Source organism: Macrotis lagotis, chromosome 8, assembly GCF_037893015.1.
Source record: "Macrotis lagotis isolate mMagLag1 chromosome 8, bilby.v1.9.chrom.fasta, whole genome shotgun sequence".
In the NCBI taxonomy this organism is placed as follows: Eukaryota; Metazoa; Chordata; class Mammalia; order Peramelemorphia; family Peramelidae; genus Macrotis; species Macrotis lagotis.
This window is the reverse complement of record NC_133665.1, coordinates 177,710,715-177,737,845: the sequence shown is the minus strand read 5'-3', so window position 1 is coordinate 177,737,845 and position 27,131 is coordinate 177,710,715.

Below are 27,131 nucleotides of genomic sequence, written 5' to 3'. Positions count from 1 at the left end.
AAATGAACTGATGTTGAGTGAAGGGACAGAACCAGGAGAACACTGCACACCTTAACAGCAGCAATGTGTGATGGTCAGCTATGGTAGACTCAAAACAACTGAGCAAGAACAACTCTGAAAGGCTTGTGAGGGAAAATGCCATCCACATCCAGAGGAAAAACTTTGGAGTCTGAATACAGACCAAAGCAGACTGTGTTCACTTTTTAAAACTTCTTTTATGTTGTTTCTTCCTCACGGTTTTTTCCCCTTCAGTTCTAATTGTTTCACAAAATGACTAATTCGTAAATATGGTAAACACGATTGTACATTTACAACCTATATCAGATTGTCTGTTGCCATGAGAAGGGGGAGGGAAGGGAGGGAGGTAGAAAAATATAGATCTCAAAAATTTGCAAAAGGATGAATGTTGAAAACTACCTTTGAATGTAATTGGAAAAAATAATAATAAAATCTTAGTTCCTTGTTAAAAAATAATAAAAATAAAGTCTGAGTTTAATAAATGTTTATTAATTGATTGTTGGCTAATAAAAATATTTTACAAACCTGTACATTTTAAGTTACATATAAAATAATTTATATCTTCAAAAAATCCAGCTGTTTTCTTTAGGCCAAGTAGATCAGATCCCCTACCAATGTTTCTTTTTTAATTTAATTTAATTCCATTTAATTAAACATTTATTATGCACCTGCTTTGGGAGAGGTGATATACTATTATCTGTCACTTTCCTCTTCTGGGCCAAGTCTTTGAGATTTATTAAGGGATTTCCAGTAGAGGAAACTCTTTCCATCAATACAGTTCAGTATCTTCTCCCCAATATATAGTCTCTGGGAGCTTCCCAGGACACTAGGCGATTATGTGACATGATCAGGGTCATTCAGCCAGGATAGGCAGGATTTGAAATCAATTCTTGTTGGCTTTGAGGCCAGTTTTCTCTCCATTATGCATTCTGGTATCTTTAAGGTGTTGGTGATATTAAGACAAAAATGAAATAAGTTGAAATGTTTTCACTGTTTTTCAGTTGAGTAGGTCACAGAAAGTAACCACAAAAATTAATGTTAAAAATAAATTTTAAAAAAGAAAGTACTCCCACCTCTTCCATCAATCTCAATCTCCTCACCGATAAAGAAGGAGAAAAAATGGGAACACCAAGGGTTCCAAATGACTTTATAGAATCAAATGAACTCACCTTTCTGGGCCTCAGTTTGTTTATCTATAAAATGAACCTCTAAATGGTGTCTTAGACCTCAGTCAAAGAATTCCAGGGAAGTTCTGGGGAGGAGAGGAAGCATCTCATGAAAAGTTTGGTGGGGGGAATTGGGGGAGGCAGGAGAAAGTGCTCTATAAACCTAATCTGTTCAGGAAATGTGTTTCCTCTTGAACTTTCTCAGGTTTAGGCCATGGTCTGTATAATCTCAGAACAGCAACCTTTAAGTATTTTGAAAAATATGTACTTATATAAGCTGACTGGAGCATCTCTTATCTCCAGGAGAAAAATGTTGCTTTGCCTTGATAACCCTCTTCCCTATGGGACCTCTATGGGTCTAACCCATACAAAGTGAGCTAGAGGAGGCCACCACCCTCAACAGAGGTTTCTGAAATGTGGCGATGCAGGTGGCAGGTGTGTCTGGACACCACCTACAGGGCAGGTCATGTGGCAGTCTTAAAAGGGTCAGATCTTGTTTGCCTATTTGGCAAATCCTCACTAATGGACATTCTGAAATTCAAATATTGAGTCCGGCCAAAAACACCAAAAAGAGGCAGTTAAAGCATTATGAGTTAGCCCATAGACTTATTGGGGAGACAGTGGCAGAGTGTAAATGGAGGACCCCTTGGGTGGGGTCCTCTTGCACTTTCCTCTTGAGTGTCTCACCAGGATAGAAAAGGACTTTGACTACAGAAGCATCAGTATAGAGTTGGAAAAGATTTTGAGAGACAGTCACAGGCCCTCAGAATCTGAGATTCGGAAGACTCAGTGGCCATCAAAGCCAACCTAGATATAAAGGAATATTCCCCACTAGAACATTGGAGGAGTTCTATACTTTCGTCTTGATGACCTCTAAGGAGGGGGTGCCTATGGTCTCTTGAGGCAGCTATGCCATGGGACAATTTTCATTATAGGAAATTTTCCCTGTTCATATATGGAAATGAGGCTCTGGAGAGCTGCTTTTCTGGGGTATGATCACCACCCCCCAGGAGACAATCAACTATCTGCTGAATCAAATATGGCACCTCTATATTAGGAAGCAGAGTGAAGAGAGTTGGATATGAAGTCAGGAAGACCTGAATTCAAATCCTTTCTCTGACACTAGCTGGGTGACCCTAAAAAAGTCCAAAACATCTCCCAGACTCAATTTTCTCATTTGTAAAATGGGGATTATATTAACACCTGCTTCAAAGGGTCATTGAGAGAATCAAATGAAGGAATAGATGCTTTGCAAGTCTTAAGGTGTCAGATATACATATATATAGGTATATCTATAGATAGATATATAGATATGCTATCTCTTAATGTTCTTGGGCAACTAGGTGGTACAGGGTATAGAGTGTCAGATCTTAAGTAAGGAAGACCCATCTGCCCAAGTTTAAATAGAGCCTGAATTCAAATTCCTAGCTGGGTGACCCTGATAAATCACTTAACCCTGTTTGCCTCAGTTTCCTTATCTGTAAAATGATTTGGGAAAGGAGATGGCAAATCACTTCAGTATCTCTGCCAAGAAAATCCCAAATGGGATCACGGAGAAACAAACATGACCAAAATAATGTTTCAACAACAGTAACTTAATTGTTCTTTTGACAAGTGGTGATACTGGTGGTATTTTTGAGATGCAGAATGGCAAGTAGATGGAGCTCTGGATATGGTAGTATGAAGCCCCAGGTTCAAATCCCTTTTTTAGTACCTATTAGCCATCAGACTTTGAACAAGTCCCTTACCTTTATGAGCCACAGCCTCTTTATGAGAAAATTGATATGACCCTAATTCCTGTAGTGCCCACCCCACAGGGCTGTTGGGAGGCTCAAAGTAGATGATACTTGTAATGTGTGTTGGGTACCTTACAGCTTGATGAAAATTTCAGTTCTTATTACTATTTACCAGTGAGGGGGTGGGAATCCTGCCCTGGAAATCCTGCCCAAGGGCCGGCCATGCTGGGAACTTGCTCAGCCGCCTTCATCGGCGGCCGTCTCGCCCTGGGTATTTCCTACAAATGTTTCTGGTATTTGAAAGGACAGTTGGCCCCCAAGAGTCTGTATGTTCACAGAGGATGTTATCAGTTGTTGATGAGCCCTTGTCCAGGCCCACAGACAGGCAGCTTCCTCCAGCCCCAGAGCTCCCGCCAGCCATGGAGCCAGGAGAAAGGTGATAAGCCTCAGAGGAGATGTTTTAGGAGCCTCGCCTATCTCTCACACCAGTGGCCCAGGCACATTTTCCATAGTTGCCATTTACAGATAGACTGGCTGCTTTCGGATAAGGACTTGGGGGTGGGGGAGCAGAAATCATTAAAGGGTTAGGGTTTAGGATAAGGCCTGGAGGAGAAAACCATTAAAGGGTCCCACTGATGTCCAGTTAGCTCCCCTTGGAAATCTCTTAGGAAGCCAAGGACTTAGCTTTAGCAACAAGCAACTTCTTTAAAAGTTAATGTCCAAAGAAGGTGCCATTGGCTTCGAGGTTATCACTAGATGAGGTAGGTCTGGACAAGCATGATGTCAGTTGGGGCCATCATTGATGGCTGGAACAGCTGGACAGGGAAATGTTGCCCAGAGAGAGGCTCCGCTGAATCACAGATTGTCTCAGGACCGTTCTGTGAGTCAGGAAACAGACCCAAGGCATTCACCATTAGCCAAACTCCTTGGGTAGAGTGCGCAAGAGAAATAAGAAAATCCTACTTGGCAAGGCATCAGGAAGACTTCTGTTCAATCCCTCCTAGCTGTGTGACCCTAAGCAGGCAACAGAACCCCTCCTAACCTACATTCCCTCAGCTTTAAGGGGGGGAAAGAATGTGGAGGGACAACATGTGATGTCATACTTGTTTTTAAACAAAGCTTCAACTTTTGAGCATCTTTTTCTTTTTTTGGTTTTTGCAAGAAAATGGGGTTAAGTGACTTGCCCAAGGTCACACAAGCGAGGTAATTATTAAGTGACTGAGGCTGGATTTGAATTCAGGTCCTCCTGACTCCAGGGCTAATGATCTATCCTCCGTACCACCTCGCTGCCCCTTGAGCATCTTTTAAGACACAAAACAGATTACTAGGCATGAAGAGGAATGCATTTCTAAGAGTGCAATGGGAAAATTCCATCAGAACCTCCAACTGGTCTTAGTCCATATGTTTTCCTTTTAGACAGTGAGCATTGTGATTAAAGCTTAATAAAGAACAGTGAATGGGCAGGTTAGGTGGTGCAGTGGATAGAGTGTTGGGTTGAAGTCAGGAAGACTCACTTTCCTGTGTGACCCTTGGCAAAGTCACTTCACCCTGTATACCTCAGTTTCCTCATCTATAAAATGGATTGGAAAAAGAAATGGCAAACCAAGTCCAGTATCTATGTCAAGAAAACCCAAAAGGGTCATAAAAATTGGTCATTATTGAGGCAAGTAAATTGTAGCAACAAAGAAAAATGAAGGATATACTGTAGATTTCTTAAACTTTGTTGGTATTTTATGATGATTACTTTCCAGTGTTTAGGTTTGATAGGAAGACCATTGGTCTTCTGATAGAACCTGACTTCAAATTCCACCTCTGGTGCTGATTTCCTGTGAGTCCTTGAGCAAGTCACCTCACTTTGTTAACCCTCAGATTCCTCACCTATAAAATGAGGGAGTCAGTCTAAATATCCTCCTAGGTCCCTTGCGGTGCAATGTCCGTGTGAGTGAAGAGCAACAATTAGGCTCCTCAGGAGAGATTTTAAAGTGTATGTGCGAGGGAGCAGAATACAATGAGACTGGAGAGCTAGCAAGAGACCAGGTTGTGAAGAACTTTGAATGCCATGCCAAATTTAGAAGCCATAAGGAGTCCCTGATTCTGTTTGAAATAATCATAGTAAGAAAAGTTTGAAGTCTGCAAAACCCTAATCCACACGTGATTTCATTTGTGTGATCCCACATTTTTCTAACATACAGTAAGCTCTAAAAAAAATTGTTTATTGACTGACTGAAGACTCTGAATGCTATTGTTCTACAAAAGAGCAAAAACAGTTTAAGAAAATGAGTTGCAGAAAACTGGGTTCTTTCTTTCCAAACTCACAGCTCTTTAGGAGTAGGAGAGCCTCCCATCCTTCTCAGAATTGGAGTGATCAGTTCCCCTCTCTCACTCACCCCATATAATGCAATCCAAACCATTGACCCAACTTGACCTCTCTACCTTTATACATGATCCTTCTCTCTACTCATGTTGCCACCACCCTGGTGATGCCAATGTTTTAGCCTGGACCACTGCAATAGACTTTAGTTGGAATCTTTAACTCAGACCCCTCCTCCCTCTAATCTACCTTTTTAATTGTTACCAAAGCTAAATTATAAGGTTGACTATGTCATCACTCCGCTACTCAAGAAATTCCAGTGACTCCTTATAGCCACAAAGATCAAATCTAAATTTGGCATGGCATTTAAAGTTCTTCACAACCTGGTCTCTTTCTAGCTCTCCAGCCTTTATTGTATTTTGCTCCCTTCCACATACACTTTAAAATCCTGAGGAGCCTAATTGTTGCTCCACACACAGTACACTTCATCTCCCATCTCTATATCTTTGCCCTGGCTTGTCTTCCATGTTTAAAAAGTTCACCCTTTCCTTTTAAAATCCCTGGCTTTCTTCAGGACATCTTGTGCAGAAGACATTTCCCAGTCCCCTCAGCTGCTGGGGCTTCCCTATAAGGTTATTTCCACACATATGATATTTTACTCATATTCATATTGTTCCCCCTTTTGCCCTCCCCCCTACTATTAGAAAGTAAGCTTAGGGAAGCTAGGTGGTGCATTGAACCTGGAATCAGGAGGATCTGAGTTCAAATCCAACCTCAGGTGCTTAATACTTAACTGTATGACCTTGGGCAAGTCACTTAAACCCATTGCCTTGCAAAAAGATAAAAAAAAAGAAAGTAAATTCATTGAGGATAAGAAATCCTCAACGTGCTACAGTCATATTTTTTATTCATAATAACTGTTTAATAAATACTTACTTATTGATTAATCCAACTAAGCCAGATCATCCCAAGACCATTTATAGATGAAACTGGAAGTGGGATACCAAATAGATGTGAAATGGAACTGATAGATTAGAATTCTCATAGCAATTTGTTCTTATCAATGATGATAGTAAAGCCACCATATATAATTTCTACTATCTCAGTAGGCATTATGTCAAACCAGTAATTAAGAATGATGCCTAAGAAAATAAAACAATGACCATACAGAAGCAAATCATGTTAGAAATTACACCATGTTAAAGTCACCTAGGGACCAACATTCAAGATAATCTCAAAGGAATGCGAAGAGATAAGACGGGATTTTATTATAATAATTGAGGAAATGAGCAGTTTTCCTGAGTGACATTCTAGAGCAGACCTCCTCCTCACAGTCCCAATTAACAGAAAGGTGTGAGAGAACACAAGATCCCCCCCCCCCACTTATCATTTGTTTGCTCCAAAAAAAATGTGATTCGGTAGAACAAAATGCTATCTTAAAGACTCCCTTCCCACAAATGTGTGGGAGGACTCTCCTCCATTGCTGAATGTGTCAGTCATATAGGATTCCTCTAGAGAGGAAACAAAAGACATTACTTTGCCCCACAGCTTTTTGACTATTAATATCAACTCCTGCATTAAACAGGGAGATGGTTGTCCTTGTTACAAAGACTTTGCCCTGCAGAGTCCAAATGAAGGGGTATTTGCTATGTGTGTGATGAAATCCTCCATATACTCATCATGCAACGTAACTTGTCCCTACAATATCATGGAGCCTTCTAAACTGGATCCATAAATGGCTCCGAAATTTGACTTATTTCTACAAGAAAAGTCAAGTGGATAAAGAATGCTTCTTGTCTATGCTATTAGATGTACTTGGATGGATAGTCCAAGGAGCTAGGCAAATGGAACATGTATCTTATTCATACACAGTAATCGGCAATGAGTCAGATCCGTAAATGAACAGTAGGAGGAAAGTTGACTAGGTGACTTTGGGGAAATGATGAAACCTTGCATGTGGTAGGCACTTAATAAAATGCTTCTTGACTGGTAAAAGCCCATCTATTTATATGAATTATTTAATATTAAAGTTCATTCAGTGATGGGTAGCACAATAGACAGACCACCAGCTCTGGAGTCAGGAAGACCTGGCCTCTGACACTTAACACTTACTAGCTATGTGACCTTGGGCAAGTCACTTAACCCTAATTGCCTCACATCTAGGGCCGCCTCCAGTTGACCTGATCTATCTACATTTGGCCATTGGATCCAGATGGTTTTGGAGGAGAAAGTGACTTTGCACAGCAGCCCCTCACTCAAATTCAAGTCATGTGCATATCACCACATCATCTTAAAGTAATCAGTCTTCTTTGAGAACAAAGGACAAATAATGATAATCTTTCAGTGATGCTTTCTGCATAGGAGGCCTGGAATTCCATAGTTTCTAAAGAATTCAAGGTCACTCAGAACACAGTAGAATATAATACATTACTTAAGAATTTCTCAGAAGAAGTTGGGTGAAAGGTATCATTCATAAGATGACAACAGGCAAGTTGGTCAACACAGGATAACAAATCAAGAGTTCATTTGCCCCACTAGTCTCCCTGATGTAACATCAAGAGACTGAGAAGAAGGCCCTTAGCATACTGACTGGATATACATGGGGTTCTTTAGAAGGACCTAAGTAAGACTTGTCCCAGATCAGAAGATATGGTTAAGATGAGGGTACCAACATTCATGAAGTCACAGATCCACCCAGGAAAGAACATGTTTATCAATTTCATAGAGTAAAATGAAACCTTAAAAACTATCCTCCAATAGGGTGACCACCATACATACATGAAGATCATGCAAGATTGATGATTGATTGATTGATCACAAGAGTGATGACTATAACGAATGTTCTTCTGAGTATCACTATCAATGAAATCATAAGATATGGAGGCTTTGTGATTGACAAAAGCATTTACCATAATTATGGAAGATGTCTTTCCAAGTGGAAAAGGAATTCCTTATATATGAGGTCTTCCATATGTTCTGGTTCATGGTTGAATGAGCAAAAATGCTCTCTGCCATAAAATGTTGCACGATTTCCTCATTAAGATTTATGACCTACCAAAAGGAATTGACCAAATAATATATGTAGGAAAAACCAAATACATGAAGAATGTGTGATGTTCAAATTATGACAACCAGTTAGGTGGGTGGATCATTGAGTTGGTCCATCAATACAAATTTCCTGGACATTTATTCCATATGTATCGGGTCCAGAATCAAATTGGAGGAGAGTAGGCTAAGTCTCGTTTGAGAAACTATGCCACCTTTTCAATGATCCCAAGCAACTTACTCCCATCAAAACCTCTTTTAAATACCAATATTCTCCTCATGCCATGATTTCTAAAGAATCAAAATGATAAATGATCTCAAAGAACAATGGAATCACAGAATCATGTAATTTGAGAGAAGGAAGGCACCTTAACAGCCAATTAGTCTAACACAAAACCAACAGAAATCTCCATTATAACATACTTGATAATCAGTCAAACTCTGCAGACTTGAAGACTTTCAGGAATGGGAAACTTACCATTCCAGCCATTCTGGTTTTGGACAGCTGAAATTATTAGGGAGTGTTTCCTAACATTATGCCTCAATATTCTTCTTTGAGACTTCCACTAACTGTTCTTAGTTCTGCCCACCGGGAGCAAACAGAGCAAGTCCAACTTCTACCACACAATAAACTCTTCAAATATTTGGACACATCCTTCACCTTCTCTTCTCCTGAAAAGAAAGAACCTCCCTAGGTTTCATTGATCTTAACATGGTGTGGCCTCAAGAGCCTTCACCATCCTATTTGTTTTCCCCTGGATACTCCTGAGTTGGAAACAGTCCTTCAGATGTGGCCTATAAGGGCCAAGTTCAGTGGGAATATTCCTTATTCCTGGAAGGCTGATCCATCTTTAGGCCATACTGAGCCTCAAGTCCACTTAAATCCCAAGATCAATGGTTACTTAACCACACTTCACCCATATTGCATTTGTGAAATTGATTCTTTGAATCCAAATTTGGCTTTGCATTCATTCCAATTGAATTTTATTTTAATAGTTTCTCAGCATTGCTGCAGCCTATTGAGTTTGCAGAACTTTTGGATGTTGTCATTTGCGGTTTGTTCAGTCTGGTCTCAATGCAAGAGCCTGTGGCGGCTCAAAGTAGACCATGGCACATTCATTAGGATGATTGTAAAAAGAAATGGCACCAAAATATCAAAAGAAGGGAGGTTTTTGGTAATGTAAGACTGCAAAAAAAAAAAACCAAACAAACCACAAGAATTTACTACCTGGGGAAAGGCCTGAATTGAAAGAGGAGTCAGCATGTTGGAGAAGGCCTTTCTGGGGGAATTGTGGAAGAAATGAATCAAAATTGCATGAGATCAAAAAGTCTGGATGAGTTGAGATCTGTGTGAGTAACCTGTTACTTATGCAATACAGAGGGAACATAGGATCTAAAGCTGGATATTACCTCAGACACTGTTTTATAGAGGGAAAAAACAGATCCAGAGAAGGTTAAGTGACTTAGAATCATAGATTTAGAGCTGGCAGGAAACTGGGAGGTGATCAGGTACAAACCCTTTCATGAAGAAACTGAGGCATAGAGCAATTAAGGGACTTGTCTAAGGTCTCACAACATTTGAAGGAGAATTCAAACCCAACTCTTCCTGACTCCAACTGCAGTGCTCTCTTCACTTCACTGTTTACCTGTCCAAGGTCACAAAGGTAGTGATTATCAAAGGTAGGGTATAAATCCAGGCCTTCTGATAGCAGAAGCAGCAATCTTTCCCTTGAAGCCTCCTAATTTACTCCAAATTGCTACAACCAAACAAATATTTCTTGTTTTTAAATTTAGTTCTTGTGACTCGCCATCATTTGACAGTCCACTAAGCAAAATATAGCAGTCTCTTACATTCACGAGTCTTCAGCCCCCTCTTACCCCCCCCCACCCCAAGCTTTCAACCAGTTGAGCAGATTGGATAAATCTGAGAGTTCACTCGCCTCCCCAGGCTCCTGGGATGTTGAAGACACTTAACAGAAGCTTTTCCTGGGTTCATGCTATTCCCTTGCTAAGTGATAATGCTTCTAATTAGCACTGAGACCTCTTGAAAAGTCTGATAGGATTGTGGCTCTCCGAAGTAAATGTGTGGGGTGGGGAATCGAGGGGATGAGGAAGGTTACAGTGGGATGACTTGACCTCTCCTCGGGCGTCGGGGCCTTCTTGCAGAGCTCTCAGCCCCCAGCTCAGACCAGAGTCTGGGTTCCAGCTCCCATCATTAATGAGGTCAGGAGCTGGGATGAAGAAGAGCTATAGATAAGAGAGGGCAAGAAGGGACTGGGTCTACTGACAAAAGAGAAATATGTTCTAGACAGACTTCTCATGCCAGTGATGTTTCAACCTTCTTGGAAGAAGGGAGTGCTTTGAGGGCAGCAGAAGGAATTCTGAGCTCTCTATGCCCTTCCTTGGATGAATGCATAGGCCGACAGAGAGATTCACCCTCCCTCCCTTTCTTTCTTTCTGTGCTAACTGGGACCCATGTAGAACCAGGACTAAATCTTGTTTCCTTATTTTCTCTTAGAAAAAAATTCAAACTCTTTTCAAGTACAGATCTATGTGGTACTATGGAAAGAATACAGGGTTTAAAGCCCAAGGCCCTGGGTTCAAGTCTAGACTCGGCCATGTAATTCCTGTGTGACTTTGGGCAAGTCACTTGACTTGGTCTCAATGAAGGGGTTGGGATAGATGAGCACTATGATTCCTTCCCAGTTCAAATCTACAAGCTTTTGAAAGATGGGAAGGATGGATGGCTAAATTCTCTCAATGTAGTATCCTAAGAGGAAAGTAGGCATATGTCTTAGTTCATTCAACACTTACAACTCATTTTCAGCTTCTGAATATAATACCCACTCTTTGCCTCTTTGTAAGCTAAACTCTTCCTCCCTTTCCAGTCTTATTACACTTTCCTTCCCTCTAGACCCTAGATTCAGTGACACCTGCTATCTTGTGGTACCTTATATTCCACATTGCCATCTCTTAACTCCTTGGAATGACTGTCTCCCCTGGAATGCTCTCCCTCAAATTCTACCATTTTCTAGTTCTCCTTCCTTTCATCCCACTCTCACATTTGCCTTTCTATTTATTGTGCCTGTATCTGCTGCCCTCCTCTTTTTTAAAAAAATTATTTATTCAAGGCAAGGGACTTAAGTGACTTGCCCAAGGTCACACAGCTAGGCAATTACTAAGTGTCTGAGGACAGATTTGAACTCAGGTACTACTGATTACAGGGCTGGTGCTCTATCCACTGCACCACCTAGCTGCCCCATGCCTTACTCTTTACAACCCTTCTCTTCCCTTGGAATGGAAGCTCCTTGAGGGCAAAGGGACTTTTTTTTCCTACTCTCTGACTCCCAGCACTTTTCATCCTGCCTAGCAGATAAACAGAGATCAATAAATGTCTGATCTGATTGAATTCGATTAAATTCATCCAAAACATTTATTCAGTCCCCTGGCAAGGTCCCTAGCTAGTTCATAGGGATTGAAAAGCTAAAATGCATCAATCGTTGCCCTTGGGAAGTTTTTTTTGTTCTCCTGAGGTGGGATACACCCTGGATACAGATAAGTAAATGCCAAATCCCAATTCATTGTAGGAGAAATCAAACCCTAACACTGTGTGTGTTTGGAATCCCCGCCTGAGCTGAGCCTTGAAGGATGCTAGAAATTCTAAGAGGGGAAGAGAAGGCCAGAGGATGCTCCAGTTTATGGACAGGTAAGAAAGGAAGAGATGGAAGGATAAACACTGGTAGGGGTGGGGTAGCAGCACTAGGTGGTCAATCTAGAAAGAGAAGCTAGTGCCAGATTGGGGAAAGCCAATGCCAACCACAAGAGTTCCTGGTTTAATCCAAGGCCAGACCACCTTGAGTAGTAGGGTGACATGGTCAGACTCAGGTTTCAGGAAAGTTATTCTGGTCACTGAGTGGTCGCCATTAATCTAGAGTCAGAAGGGTGCCAGGGGTCAGCTGGTTCAACCCCTTCATTGAGGAAACAGAGTCCTCAATTACTCTAGATGCCATCAGAACTGTGTCTCTGGCTCATTGAACTAGCTTATATAGTTTTTATTAATCTGAATTCTTTAGGTTTTTTAATGGAGTTCTTGTCTCCTTGGTCTAAGTGATAGTGGTGATATGAAGAGAGTCTCAATAATGTACAAAGATTGAGATCACAGAGCAAAAATAATTTTAAGGTAGTCTTATTATTATAATGATTGGAATATCCAGAATTAGTGAAGGAGACCCAGGGCACAACAGGGATTCTCTTCTGAGAGCGAGGTTCTCCATATCTGCTGGTTTGTGGGCAGTATCCCAGCCCAGATACATCAGAGCCTTCTAGGTGAGATCCAGAATCATTCAAAAGAGTGATTCCCATTCATACAGGAAAACCTAAATGAATGAAAAATGATTATTGTCCAGTCTATAACATGTAGTTGGATGGGTATCTCATAGTGCTCACCCACCAGCAAAAATAAATGTGTGTATTCACTCAAATGTCTAAATATGCTTGCTATTATCTTATTATGCATACATACGCATGCCTATACACATACGTACATGTCCTAGATATAATATTGTTATACTTCCACATATTATTATATATCCAGGGCAAAGTTCTTTACAAATAGCATCTCATTTCATCTGAAGATGAAACATCCAAACAACTCTGGAAGGTCAGTGCTATTTGGAATCCCCACTTAACAGATGAGGAAACAGAGGCAAACAAAGGTTAAGTGACTTGCCCTGATTCACACAACTAGTTAAGTACCTGATACAGGATTTGAACCCGTGTCTTCCTGCCTGCAAGCCTAACTCACTGAACTACCCAGATGCATGCCATATAGCTTAGACAGACCCCATAAATGGACACAAAACTGGGTCCAGCATTGAACAAAGAAAGAAAATGGACAGTAGAGCCTTTGGGAAATCATGCAGTTCCCTTAAAGATTCCAAGCTTCTCCTGAAACAAAGGTCCATTTTGGTTTTTAGACAACAATACACTTCCAGGAATGTTGTATGACTTGAAGGCATACAATGGCACTGATCTTTTAAAAAAATAGATCTGAGACTCACCCAAAAGGCATTAGAGAGGCACATAGTGGGTCTGGATGGAACACTACATATTGAGACAACACGACAGTGAGATAGTTGTGGGGCCCAGTGGTTAGCCCAATGGACTTTGAGTCAGGAAGACCTGAGTTCAAAGCCTGCCTCAGACAATTGCTCCCTGGGCAAGTCATCTAACCTCTCAGACCTACAAGATAAGAGCAGTAACCTCTAAAGCTGGCCTCTAAGATCTCTTACAATTCAGTATGTTTGTTTCTGAGTTACAATTGTGGAATTGAAGAATGGCAAAAAAGATATCATGAGAAAAATGTCTGTACAAAACATGGGCTCTGCATTCACCCAATGAGAATGATAGAGATATTTTCATGCAATTTGGAGTGAATTCAAAGCAGGGCCCCTGAAGCCTGGGTGGATCCTCTGAGGAGGATTAATGGGAATGACTGGATGTGAGTCACAGAGGATGGGCACAGACCTATGGGCTAGGAACTCAATTATTAAGATTAAAGATCCATAAACACATCAAGGTACAGGAGCCACACAAATCATGACACAAGCTTTGAGCTTTGACATTTATTAAGCACCTATTGCTTGCCAACTGCTAGGAAGACAAAGAAAGCCAAAAGGCCATCCTTGCCTTCAAGAAGTCCACAGTCTAATGCAAAAGCAATACATGATACAGGAGAAGTTCAAGATAATTTGGTCTTCATCTCCAGGGGAAGGTTGCTTGCATTAATAGAGACCAAGAAAGATTTTCTGTACAAGGGAAACTCTTAGCAGAGACATAAAGTTAGCCAAGGAGGTGGAAATGAGGAGGGGAGAATTCCACTGATGAGGGACAGCCAAAAAACTGCCCAGAAAAATCATCAAGGAGACCCATGTCCCTAGATGATATAATACACAGAAGGGGATATAGTGGAAAAGACTCAGTCTCTTTTTCAGCTGCCAACCACCATGGTGAATTCTTTGGTGAATTCTTCTGACGAATTATGGTAGACCCCAGCTACTACTAAAATACTACTAATACAATAATAAGAATCTGAGATGGAATGCCAATCCAGACTTCCTGACTCAAAGTTCAGGACCACGATACCATCCTACCTTTAAAGATGTTTTTCTTCCCACAGATTTTTGGTCTTCCATTATAGATAGAGAACAGCCCAGCTTCTTCAAATAGCCATTTAGGGTTCTGGACAAGATCATGGATTTAGAGCCATTATTTTACAGATGAGGAAACTGAGTCTTGGAGAAGTTAAAGTGATGTCCCCAAGCTCATAACTTTTGTCCATCTCCTTTTGCAAATCTGTTGCCAATTTCAGTTCTTGAATTAATGAATGAAGACAGGTTTCAAATGGTGGGGAAGAAGATTATTTGGACTACCTGTGGTCTAGCCTACCTCCCCACCTTTCTCGTACATGGAATTTCACATCTTCTACCTTGTCACCAAAAAAAAAGCATTGGATTATTGATCTGATCTGGACACAGTGTCTGGGCATAATAGATGCTTAATACATAGTTGCTGATGGGGGGGATGGGGATTTGCTGCACTGACCTTAGATGGCCAAGGTAGGAGTGGTCCCTCTGCTCTACTCTTGAGAGGAAAGATTACAAATCATGCACTAGATCACTTGAATAACTTAAAATAAAAGAATTGAGAAAGTTTAGAACTGGGAGAGGAGGCTATGTCATTTATGCCATCTCTTCTCATTTTACATGGAGAAAAAATTAGAGCATTTGAGTAGAAGAGACTTGTCTGAGGCACAAAGCAAGCCAGGACAATTGAATAATTCAACAAATATTTATTAGGCTGGTCTTCCTGAGCTTTAGCTTAATATTCTACCCACTAGAATGGGTAGAATTTGGGCCTTGAGTATGCACAGGTAACTGCAAAATGACATCACAGGAAGGTAAGAGCGGCGACTACCTGAGGCGGCTCAGACAAGTTTCATGTAGAAGGTAGCCTCTGAGCTGAGCCACGAAGGGAGCTAGGGAATTCCAAAACGTAGAAGATAGAATCCACCCCCCAGGTCCCCTACTTTTCTACCTTTTCTTTCCCAGATATGATAGAGAAGTGGCAGCAGACTGAATGAACTCCAAGGAAAGGGATGACCAGGTTGATGTGTTGTAAGGAACTCGTAGCTTGGAGTTTTTCTGAGCCTTTGCAGATTTTCTAGCCATCAGTTTGAGAAAGTGTTCATTGTCTCCAACACCACCACAGAGATATCTTATTTGTGAAGGAAGACAAATTCAAAGATAGATAGTCCTTAAGGAATGTTCAATGCTCTTCAGAGCAATAGAAACAAGACTGAAGGAAGAACTCTGTGACCCTGATCTCATCTCATTTCCCCTCACTATGAAATAAGATTTCTTCTGCCATCCCTTTTGGTTATTATACTTTTTTTCACATTGCTGCTCTGGTGGATTTTTGTTTCTCCAAGAAAAGAAGATAGCTTGGGTTAATTTCCAATTCTCCACAATTTATCTGTGTGGAGTTGGAGGAGTGTTGAGTGGGAAAGGGTTTCATTGTCCACTCGGGCCTCACAGCTCTTCAACACCCACTACTTCTGCCTCATGTCAAAGAAAAGCAAATAGGTTTATTAAATAGCTGTCAAGCCAGATGAGCCTGCACAGAGAACAGACGGAGGGGAAATTGGGTTAGAGGTAGAGTACATGCCACACTAAACAAGGGCACAGATTTACAGTCTTAACCGTATGACCATTCAAATGATACTCATGGTAGATGCGAGCAGTTGAGAGAAAGGCTGAGCAAAAGGAGACGATCAATAGCTTTGACTGGCTGTTTTTTCATGTCCAAGAGTGATGGTGATCTTGGCCTCACAGGGACTGGCTTAGTTGAAGGAACTAGGGCTTTTTATTCTGATGAAGATGACACAGGGGAATATGAAAGATGGCCATGGGAATGATAGATGATTTATTCTGCTTAGTTCTAGAAGACTGAACCGGAAGACACTGCAAATGTTAAAAAGAAGCAAATTTAGGCTTTAGGAAAAATCTAAAAACCAGAACTGGGCAATGTCAGAGGGGAGGAGCTTCCTCTCATTTAAGGATATCAGACCTTAAAGAGTGGACAACTAGTTTTATAACTGTGATTCTTGTTCAGGTAAATTTTAGATCAAATGATCTCTGAAATTCTTCCCTACCCCAAGACTTGATGATTCTGTGTGTTTATAGGTCTATAATTTTTTAATTATTTTTTTCAATAAGCAAAAATTCACCTAATATTCTTTCTCCCTCCCATCTCTCCTCTGGCCCTCAGCCCCAGCTAGAAAGGAAAAAAAACCCAAGAAATTCCCTGCTTTGGCTAAGTTCAAAAAACAAATAAGAAAATGTCCTCCACCTGTTTCTCATGATTTGAAGTAGCATGTCTCAACATAAGTCCTCTGAAATTGTAATTAGACATTATGGGGAAAAAAAAGAGTTCCTAAGTGTTTCAAATTTGTTTGCTTTTACAATATTGTTGTCATTGTAAATTGTTCTCCTGGTTCTATTCACTGCATTCTGCATCATTTCATAAAGTTTTTACAGTTCTCTAAAACTGTCCCTTCTGCCATATTTTACAGCTTAATAGTATTCCATTATACTCATTTGGTACAAATTATTTACCCATTTCTCAATTGATATTCAATTCCTTTTTCCAAATCTTTGCCAATGTCAAAAAGAGCTATAATGAATATTTTTGTACATTCTTAGATTTTGTTTTACTTTAAACTAATTATTTCTTTTTTATTTTCATTTCTTTATTCCGAATTTTACAATTTTTACAATTTTACAATTTTTCCCCTAATCTTGCCTCCCTCCCCCCACCCTCTACAGAAGGCAGTCTGTTTGTCTTTACATTGTTTCCATGGTATACAATGATTCAAATTGAATGTGATGAGAGAGAAATCATATCACAAAGTATAAGACAAAGCAAAATTATATAATAAGATAACAGTTTCTTTTTAATAATTAAAGGTAATAGTCTTTGGTCTTTGTTCAAATTCCACAATTTTTTCTCTGGATACAGATAGTCTCCATCACGGATACCCTAAAATTGGGCCTGATTGTTGCACTGATGGAATGAGCAAGTCCATTAAAGTAGATCATCACCCCCATGTTGCTGTTAGGGTGTACAATGTTTTTCTGGTTCTGCTCATCTCACTAAGCATCAGTTCATGCAAATCCTTCCAGGCTTCCCTGAATTCCCATCCCTCCTGGTTTCTAATAGAGCAATAGTTAAACTAATTATTTCTTTAATTTATCCTCCCTCTCATTCATCCTCTCCCTTCTCCCCTTATCTTCCTGGCTCCCTATTGAGTGACACATATTTCTGTACCCTGTTGTGTATATGTATTTTTCCCACTTTTGACCAGTTCAGATGAGAGTGAAATTCAAATGTCCTTCTCATTTGTATGTACTTCTACTACTTGTTCACTGGATTATGGAAGATCATTTTCCCATCCTTCTCCTCCCTTCCTCCCTCCATCTCATTTCTTTTCCCTTCTATTCCTATTCTTGTTTTAAGATCCCATGTCCTTTGTCTAATTAAATGTTTTCTAAAGAATCTTTCAAAATTAGACCTTTGTTGATTGTAAAGTTTTGAGGAGACATAGGTTTCATCTCTCCAAGTTTGAAATACATTCAATTTATTTTTATTTAGCATCTCATGACCTTTCCCTCATGTTTACTTTTGTATGTTCTGCTTGACTGCTATGTTTGCATTTCAGAGTTTCTGTGGAAGTATGGTCTTTTCATTGGGAATGTTGAGAATGTTGAAAAGTCCTCTATTTCGTTAAAGGTTTAGTTTATCCCCTGTAGAATTATACTAATTTATGCTGGGTAAGTTATTCTTGATGCTAAACCTACACTCTGCCTCCTTGAATATTGCATTTTAAGTGCTCTTATCCCTTTTTGCTGGTGACTCCAAAATTGTGTGTGATCCTAATTGTAGCTCCTCAGTACTTGAATTCTTCATTTCTGGCTGCTTGTAGTTTATCTGAGTTGTATTTGAGCTATTATATTCCTGGGAAATTTCATTTTAGAATTTCAGCATGTGATCTTAGGATTCCTTCTATTTCTACTATCTACTTGGGTTCTTAGAGGTTTGGGTGGTTTTCTTGAAAAATTAGATTTAGGTTCCTTTTTTAGAACATGGCTTTTTAGGTAGCTAATTGATGCCTAAATTATTTTTCTTTGATCTCTTTTCCAGGTCAGTTGCTTTTATTGGGCAATACCATCTCTTTAATTATTTTTAGTCCTTTGACGTTGTTTTAATATTTCTTACCATTTCATGAAGTCCTTTTCTTCGATTTGGACTTCTCTAAATTTTAGGGAGATTTTTTTGCTCGGGGAAAGATTTTCTATCTATTTTGCTAAAGTTAACTCCTTTTCTAATTCTTTCTTCCATAACTCATTTCTTTTCCACTTTTTCTACCTCTACTCTAATTTCACTTATAAACCACATTTTAACTCTTAAAAAAAAACAACAACAAAAACCCTTGTTTTATCTCTTTCATGAATTCTCACTGAATTTTTGTGCTTAAATTGTTTTAATCTGAGGTTTTACTTATAGATAATTTGGAGTCATTCACTTTGAGTTTGTAGCTTGAATGTCCCTGCTACAATAGCAGTTTTTTATGGAAGAATTCTCTTTGTTTGTACATACTTCTAACTTCTTTTAATTAGGACTGAGCTCTGTGTACATCTGGAGGGAATGTCTGGGCTGGTCTTATTTTGGAGATATCAAGTGTTATATTATCCTAGGAACTATTTAGTCTGGTATAGCCAGAGCAAAGTCTAATTACTGCCCTTCAGTTCTGTTGGAGTTCCTGTAGATAGCAACTGGACTTAACTGGACCACTTTACTGGTTCAGTGAACCAGTCAGTAAGCATGAATTAGTCACCTAGTACACCCCAGGTACTATGCAAGGTGCTGGGGAGGCAAAAGACTCCCTGCCCTCAAGGAGCCCACAGTCTAATGAAAAAGACAACAAGCAAATAAACATGTACAAACAAGCTGTATGAGATAAATAGGAAATAACAGAGGGGAGACACTAGAATAAGAGAGGTTGAAAAAAACTTCCTGGAGATAAGGTTTTAGTTGAGATTTAAAGGGAGCCAGGGAAGCCAGTAGGCAGAGATGGAGGTGGGAATGAATATTCTAGGATTGAAGGAGAGAGCCAGAGAAAACACCTGTACCCAAGAGATGGACTGTTTTATCTATGGAACTCCAAGAAGACCAATATTACTAAAGAGAATGAGGGATAAATAAGGAGCCTGGAAAGAGGGGAGGAGACTAGTTTATAAAGGTTTGAATACTAAGCAAGAGATTTTGTATTTGATTCTAACAACATGGCTAGGGGTCTGATGGTTCTATTTAGATTCAGCTTGTCTCCAGACCTTCCATTAAGTCACTTTGAATCCAGTGGTTGAAGGAACTCTCCTTGTCTTGACAGGATCAGCATGGATGTGGACGGTTAAGTGCAAAGAAATTTTGCAAAGGGGATAATGCAGTAAAACCTAAAGGAACAGGGAAGGCTTCCTGCAGGAATAATACTCAACTAATTGTTGAATGAAGAGACGGACTCTGAGAAGTAGAGGTGAGGACAGGACACATTCCAGGCATGGTTTCTGTCTCCTGGCACAAGTATATTTGAGGTCCAACTAGGAGGTTCCTGTTGATGCTCTAAATTATAAAGCAGCAAGGCTATTGGATTGTCTCCATGGTCTCATGTAGAAATCCAGATCTGAATCACTTCACCTTTTTCTTTCTCTTTCCTCCTCTCTCCACTGATTGGGATTTTAGAATTCTTCAAGAGACAAGATTCTTTGTGTCTTGCCTCTTTGCTATTTCAGGGATATTGATACTCCTATAAAGCATGATAGGATAAAGTTTTTTGGACTCTTCCTATTTTAAACAATTCATATCAGTATAAATATATATGTGTCTATTTTATGAAAATGTAAATATATATTTAAATGTATGTATATATCTATATAAATATATAAATATACATTACACACACACACACACACACACACACACACACACACACACACACATATATTATTGATGCATTGGAAAGAACCTTGGACTCAGAGGCAAAGTTTCACATCTCTAGATTCAAATCCCAACTCTGTCACTTATACATTGTGTGTCCTTGGGCAAATCACTTCAAATTTCTGAACCTCAGTTTTCCCATTTTTAAATCATGGAAAATAATACCTTTGAATCAAAGGGGGCTGGAGAATCAAATAAGATATTTATGCAAAGTGCTCTGTAATTATAAAATTCTATATAAAAGCTATTTTTGTCATCATCTACATCATTACCATCATTGTCCTTGTTTTAAGGTAACACATATTGCTCAGATTTTAAAGGAGAATCAGAGACTAGAAAGACCAATTGGAAAATTACTCAAAAAATACAAAATGTTGACAATTTGGAAAATAAAATAAACAGCAATTTGATTTTACATGCTGAAAAACCAACTACTTACTAGACTGAAACATTTTGCCTTTCTCATCTCCCAGTCATTCACCTGTATGTGCATAAGTCTGGGGATGTGTCTGGGCTGCAGGCGTGTTTTGAGCCGAAGGTCTGGGGTGAGGAGACATCTGCTAGCTGTCATTTGGGGCTGGTAATCTGACTTGTGACAGGAGCATTTCATCAGCAATGATGCCCACCGGCCTCAAGTGTTGATCCCTGCCTCTGATTGGGGCTGCTTTGCTTCTCTGGGAAATCGCACATTTTGTTGATGCAATTAGCTCCTTGTGCTTTGTCCCCAAATGGGTCTCCTCCCTGGACTAATTGGCAATAGCTTCTGGGGAATGAGCAGCTCTTTTCATTTGAATGATTTAAAAAGAAACAAGCAAAACAAGTGTCTTCAAAAAAGACGCTTGATGGGCTGATTTCTCAGAGCCTTGGTCTTTGAGGATAACTATGTTTCCATGAAGATCCAACCCTCTCTGACCTACAGTTTACTCACTCAGTTGCATAATTTTTAAGGAAAATATTAGTCTCCTGTTTACTACAGAAACACAGGAGAAGTCCAAATGGCTGCCTGCCTGGTTTTGAGATCCAATCACAGTCTGATTCTTTGCTCTCAGATACAAAACATGGCAGCCATAGAGTCATCCATTGGGAATCATTTCTGCAGTGAGCAGTGGACAGGCTAAGGCTGTGTTTACATGTATGATCGAAGGGATGTGGCTATTTACATCCAGACTGCCCCAACACACAGTTTCCTTGATCATTATAGCTGACCTTTATAGAATGAATTAAGGTGTGGGAAATTTTTTGCATAAAGATTTCATCTGAGCCACCCAACAGCCAAAGAAGGGAGTACTATGGATATCCTTAGCCCCATGTTACAAATGATGAAACTAAGGGTCAGAAGATTTGAATGACTTTCCCAAGGCTATGGTGCCAACTAGTAAGTGTTGATTCAAATTCAGGTCTTCTGTCTTCAGACCCATTGCATTTTCCCACTATGCTGTGGTTGTCTTCTGAACTAGTGCTACAGTGGATAAGGTGGTGTTGAGCATTACAGAGCAGTGGGGAGGGAGAGAAGAGGAATGGAAGATGTTGTTGATCCCTCAGATGTTGTGATGCAGCTGAGAGTTCACCTGGGCTGGTGAAGCCCAGAAAAGCAGAAGCACCCACACCTCTTCCTTCCTTGACTGACCGCTAGCTTTTTGCTCTCTCCAAGTCTTTCCACTCTCTCCCACCCTGACCCAAGGACAGGGTACATCTCTGAACACTGTATTGACTTTACAATATAGAATTATGTGTTGATAAAATCATATATTTAGAGTTGAAAGGGTCCTCCTCTAGTTTTTCCATTTTCCTGATAAGGAAAAGTAATGCCCAGGGTCACCTAGCTATTAAATGTCTGAGGCAGGATCTGATCTGGTACTTTTATTTAGAAATTTCTTCTGCAAAACTCTCAGGAAGAGTCTATCAATGAACCTGAGACAATCAAGCACCATCTAACACTTAACGAAATGCACAGCAGTTGAGACTGTCTTACTTCTCAATGGTGGAAACTGCAGGCGGCTTCTGAACCCATTGCCTTGCAGTATCGACTCATTTAATTCACATAATTGAGTTACATGTGAAGACTGGAGTAGCTGGGATTTTGTATCCTCCTCGGGCCAAACAATAACAAAGGATTAGGTGTACTGTTAAATGACTCCTGGGCTTTCTCTGCTTCGGGGCCTCCTCTACCCTGTACAGGGAGAATGAACAAAGGAGAGACCTGGGGATAATTCACCAGCATTGACACAGACCCCAATCCTGCCTAGCCAAGCTTAGGAGAGTGGGCCCAAGAGCGCCCAACTCTCCAGTCCCAAGAGGATGGCAGTCCCATGCCACCCACTTTGTTTAGCTTGTGAAGCCCTAGATAACTTGACCCCAGTCTATCTTTCCAGCCTCTTGGGACGTTATTTTTCTTCCTACACTTATGCAATTCAGCCAAACTGTCACCCTCTCTGTCCTTTAGTCATAACACTGCATCTCCCATCATCATGACTTTGACCATTCTTAGTCTGAAACTCATTCCCTCCTCCCCTCTGCTTCCCAGGGTCCCTCCCTCCTTGAAGAGGCAGCTCAGACACCATTTTTGGCACCATGATTTCCTGATTCCCATAATTGCAAGTACCCCTTCTCCCTAATTTGTGTTTAAATATTTCTATGCATTAGCTTTTTGTTTCTACTGTATGGATGGCTATATTTAGAAATAGAGAAAGATAGAAAATGTCCTTATTGCCCCTCCCATTCGAATTTAAGGGAGTAGAGATTGTTTCATTCTTTTTATGTGTATTCCTAACCCCAGGATAGTGCCTAGGCTAATAATTATTAGTTTGATTCCTTGGTTGACTGATATTAGAACTTAGAGGCTGGAAAAGAAAAAAAAGAAAAACTGAAGATGCTATTAACGTATGGCCTTAAAAAACCACCACCAGGATATGTTCAGATTTATAACATCTCTTTGGCCCTCACAATAACCAGTAAAGTGGGCAAGAGAGCAAAGGAAACAGCCTAGTCCAAGTCCATTGCCATTCCCTTTTTGTAGATGAGGAAGCCAAGGTCCTGGAAGTTACTGGACCAAGTCCAGATGGGAAGAAGATGGCTATGGTGGAATTTGAACTCAGAGCCTCTGAGTCTGAGTCCAAAGCCCTTTTCACCATACACACCACCTTTTGTTTTGGTTCCACACAGTCTCCTTAAGTGTCCCTTAAGCGGGTCATTTGAGTTATTGTCCAGTACAATGAGAAACTTGGATTAGCTGAATTCTCCATTCTCTTCTAGCTTTAGATCTAGGATCCCATCCTGGCCAAAGGCACCTTTCCATACATTCTCATAAAATCATTATATCAAAGACACTGGAGGAGCAGTCAGCAAAAGCCCCAGCCCTTTAAGTCCAGGCTTGTAGAGGTGAGAAGGAACAGAGTAATCCAGTCCTGCTAAGAATATATGTAAGAATCTGTAAGCTTTGCCAGGTGGACCCACCTGGCATTTCCATTCTTACAAATGAAGGGTCTGCCTGGTTAAGTTCAGGATATGAAAAGGGGTGTAAACCTGTGTAAATGCCAAATCCTCCCTGCCTTCAGAGGCACCTTCTTCAAGAGGTTTTCCCTGATTTCCCTGGCTCCTTCCCTCCCCTACCTCTCTGCCCACTTAGCCCTCAACAGTCTCTGTTCTCAATCTAACTTGTATTTGCTTTCTGAATTTGTCTCATCTACCACTAAATTGAAATGTCTTCAAGGATAGGGACTGCACTGTTTTTCACTGCTGTAAACGCAACACCTGGGATTCCACACAGCCCAAGCTCCTTATTTTGCAGATAAGGAAGCTGAGGCCAGAGCAGATGCTATTGGCCCAAGACAAAGGGAATGAGGAGTGCATGGGATCTGAGCCCCACTCTCAAAGAGGCAGCTGGTTGAAATGGAGATGATTGGACTTGGAGTCAGGGAGATCAGTGGGTCATATCCCACTCAGACACTTGTGGTCTGCGTATCGGTGAACAAGACACTTAACCTCTGTGCCTTAACTTCCCTATCTATAAAATGGAAGGGACTGCAAGGGGGAGGGGGGGACTCGCTGGTCTCCAAGAACCCCTCAAACTCTAGATCTTAGGTCATCTGGTTCAAAATCCTGTGCACTGTGCTCTGTTGCTCACACTTAGCAGGAGCTTAATAAATGGATGTGAAACTAAATTGAATTATATCTATTTCTCAGTCTTTTCAGTGTGAAGGACTCTCTTTAACTTAAAAATTTTTAGAGATTTCCCCCTCAACAAGGTAATTGTACTTTTATCCAAGGATTGACAGAAGTTCTAGCTTTGAGTGAGGCAGCGAGGTGGCTCCATGGATGGAGCACCAGGAAGATCTAAGTTCAAATCTGGCCTCAGACACTCACGAGCTGTGTGACCCTGGGCAAATTCCTTAACCTCTGTTTGTCTTCATCCACTGGAGAAGGAAATGGAAAATCACTCCAGTATCTTTACCAAGAAGTTCTATGGGTAGGATTGGTGTGATATGATGACAAAAAGTTGAACATAGGGGCGGCTAGGTGGCTCAGTGGATAAAGCACCAGCCCTGGAATCAGGGGTACCTGGGTTCAAATCCAGTCTCAGACAATAATTACCTAGCTGTGTGGCCTTGGGCAAGCCACTTAACCCCATTTGCCTTGCAAAAACAAAAAAACCTAAAAAAAAAGTTGAAGATGAATGAACAACTGTCTTCAATGCCTCTGGCTCTGTGATGTCATCCATGATATTCTTCCCATTAGTACAGATTGTGACCTACTCACACCCCCCCATTCTATGAGTCCCTGGTTCATGTTCTCCCATCAGTACTCTACAGAAAGTCTATCTAACATGCTAAAGGTCTTCCTCTAAGTAATTATACGTTTTATGAGGTACCACTATAGCCCTGAGGCTGGCATCTCTTATTTCTGACTCCTTGATGCATACTGGCCAGTCTCTTTTTCTAATTTCAACTTACATTATTAATTCAGGATTTGACACTAAGTGACCAGAATACTCATAATGGGTCTCTCTATTATTTAGTAAGACTAGATGTCAAAAGGCAGACATCATCTGTTGCCTGGACTGGGCTCAAAGCCTGCTTATTTCAAACTCTAGGATGTGGCAGGCTCTCTTAAATTAGATCCATAATCATTCAAATGAATTTGGAAAAAAAACCAACTGGATGAAGCATACCTTTTGCCTACACTATCATTTGCAGTTTGATGGACAACCTATATACCCATTACAGCCTAGCAGTCAGAGGTCTGGACTCCTAGTCAAAAGGATTGTAGAGAGTAAAATACCAACTCAAATATTTCCTAGTTGAGTAATTTAACCTCAATGAGACTCAGTTTCCTAATTTAAAAAATGTAGGGAGTTAATCCTCATCTGTCAGTATCTTGGATGGATATGCAAAATGCACAAGGATCTGGGCTCAGAGCTGAAAAGGGTGAGGACAGCAGGTTAGGTGGCCTTTGGAAAATTGAAAAGTTCTTTTAATAACATCAAAAATCTGGGTCAATCAGCAAGTGCCACCAATTCTGAAGAACTGAAGTTGAGGGTCACAGAGAGATAATGGTGGTAAGCAAGCTAAGGCACATTTCAAATAATTATGCTGGAGATGAGGGTAACTCCCAGTTCACAGTAGATGAATGATCAAAGATATGAACAGTTCATATTCAAAAGAGGAAATATAAATTGTTCATCATCACCTAAAATGTACAACCAAGTTCATAATCAGGTAAATGCAAATTTAAAAAGTGATATAATACCTCATGTCCACCAAATTGGCAAAATAATATTAATTAAAAATAATAATTAAAATTGACCACCTAATTCAATGCTTCGTGGAGTGATGGAGAAATGGGTGGCATGCTATGGGTGGCAAGTGCCAAATCTGATTTTGAATCTTGACCCTGTTGCATTCTACACTAGGCCAAGTCATTTCATTTTTTATGGACCTTGGTTTCCTCATCTATAAGATCAGATAACTTTTATGTTCCCTTCAGCCTTTAGATCTATGATAATGTGATCCTCTGGGAACTCTCCATCATTGTTGGTAGAACAGAAATCTCACCCAATCTTTTCTGGAGACCAGTCAATTTTCAGTGAAAGTCATGCAATTAATCATACCCTTGGACCCACTAATTCCATTGGGAATATATGCTGAAAGTAGTTTCTAGAAAACAAAAAAGAGCTCTCTGTTCAAAGGTTTTTATTATAGCATTATATAAAATTGTAAAAAAAAACTGGAAATGACCTAAATGTCCAACAAAAGGTGAATGGTTAAATAAATCATAGTACATTAATGTAATGGAATACTATAATGCAATTAAGATAGATGAGTATGAGGAATACAAAGAAATCTGGATAGACCTTTATGAAATGATGCAAAGCAAAAAAGAAAAAAGCAGACTAAAAGGAGCACATATTAACTCTGATCATATGAGAAACAGTAAAAATACAAATGAACAAAGAATTCCAAAGTGAACTTAGAGGAAATGACTAAAATAGCAGTATGATTCTTAATGCATTGAAATTAATTTGATTTTGTTCATTTACATATTTACTAAGTAGATAAAGATATTTGTTGGGTGATCTAAGCTATGATTTAAAAAAAACTAAAAATTGTGAAGGGGAAATAGAATGTCACACCAAGAAATGAATGAAAAAGAAGATAGACCAATCATATAATCACAATGGGGGATAATGCATGGAAAGTCTATGGGCTCTCATAATGTGAAGAAAAAAATGCGAAATCTCTCAGTGCC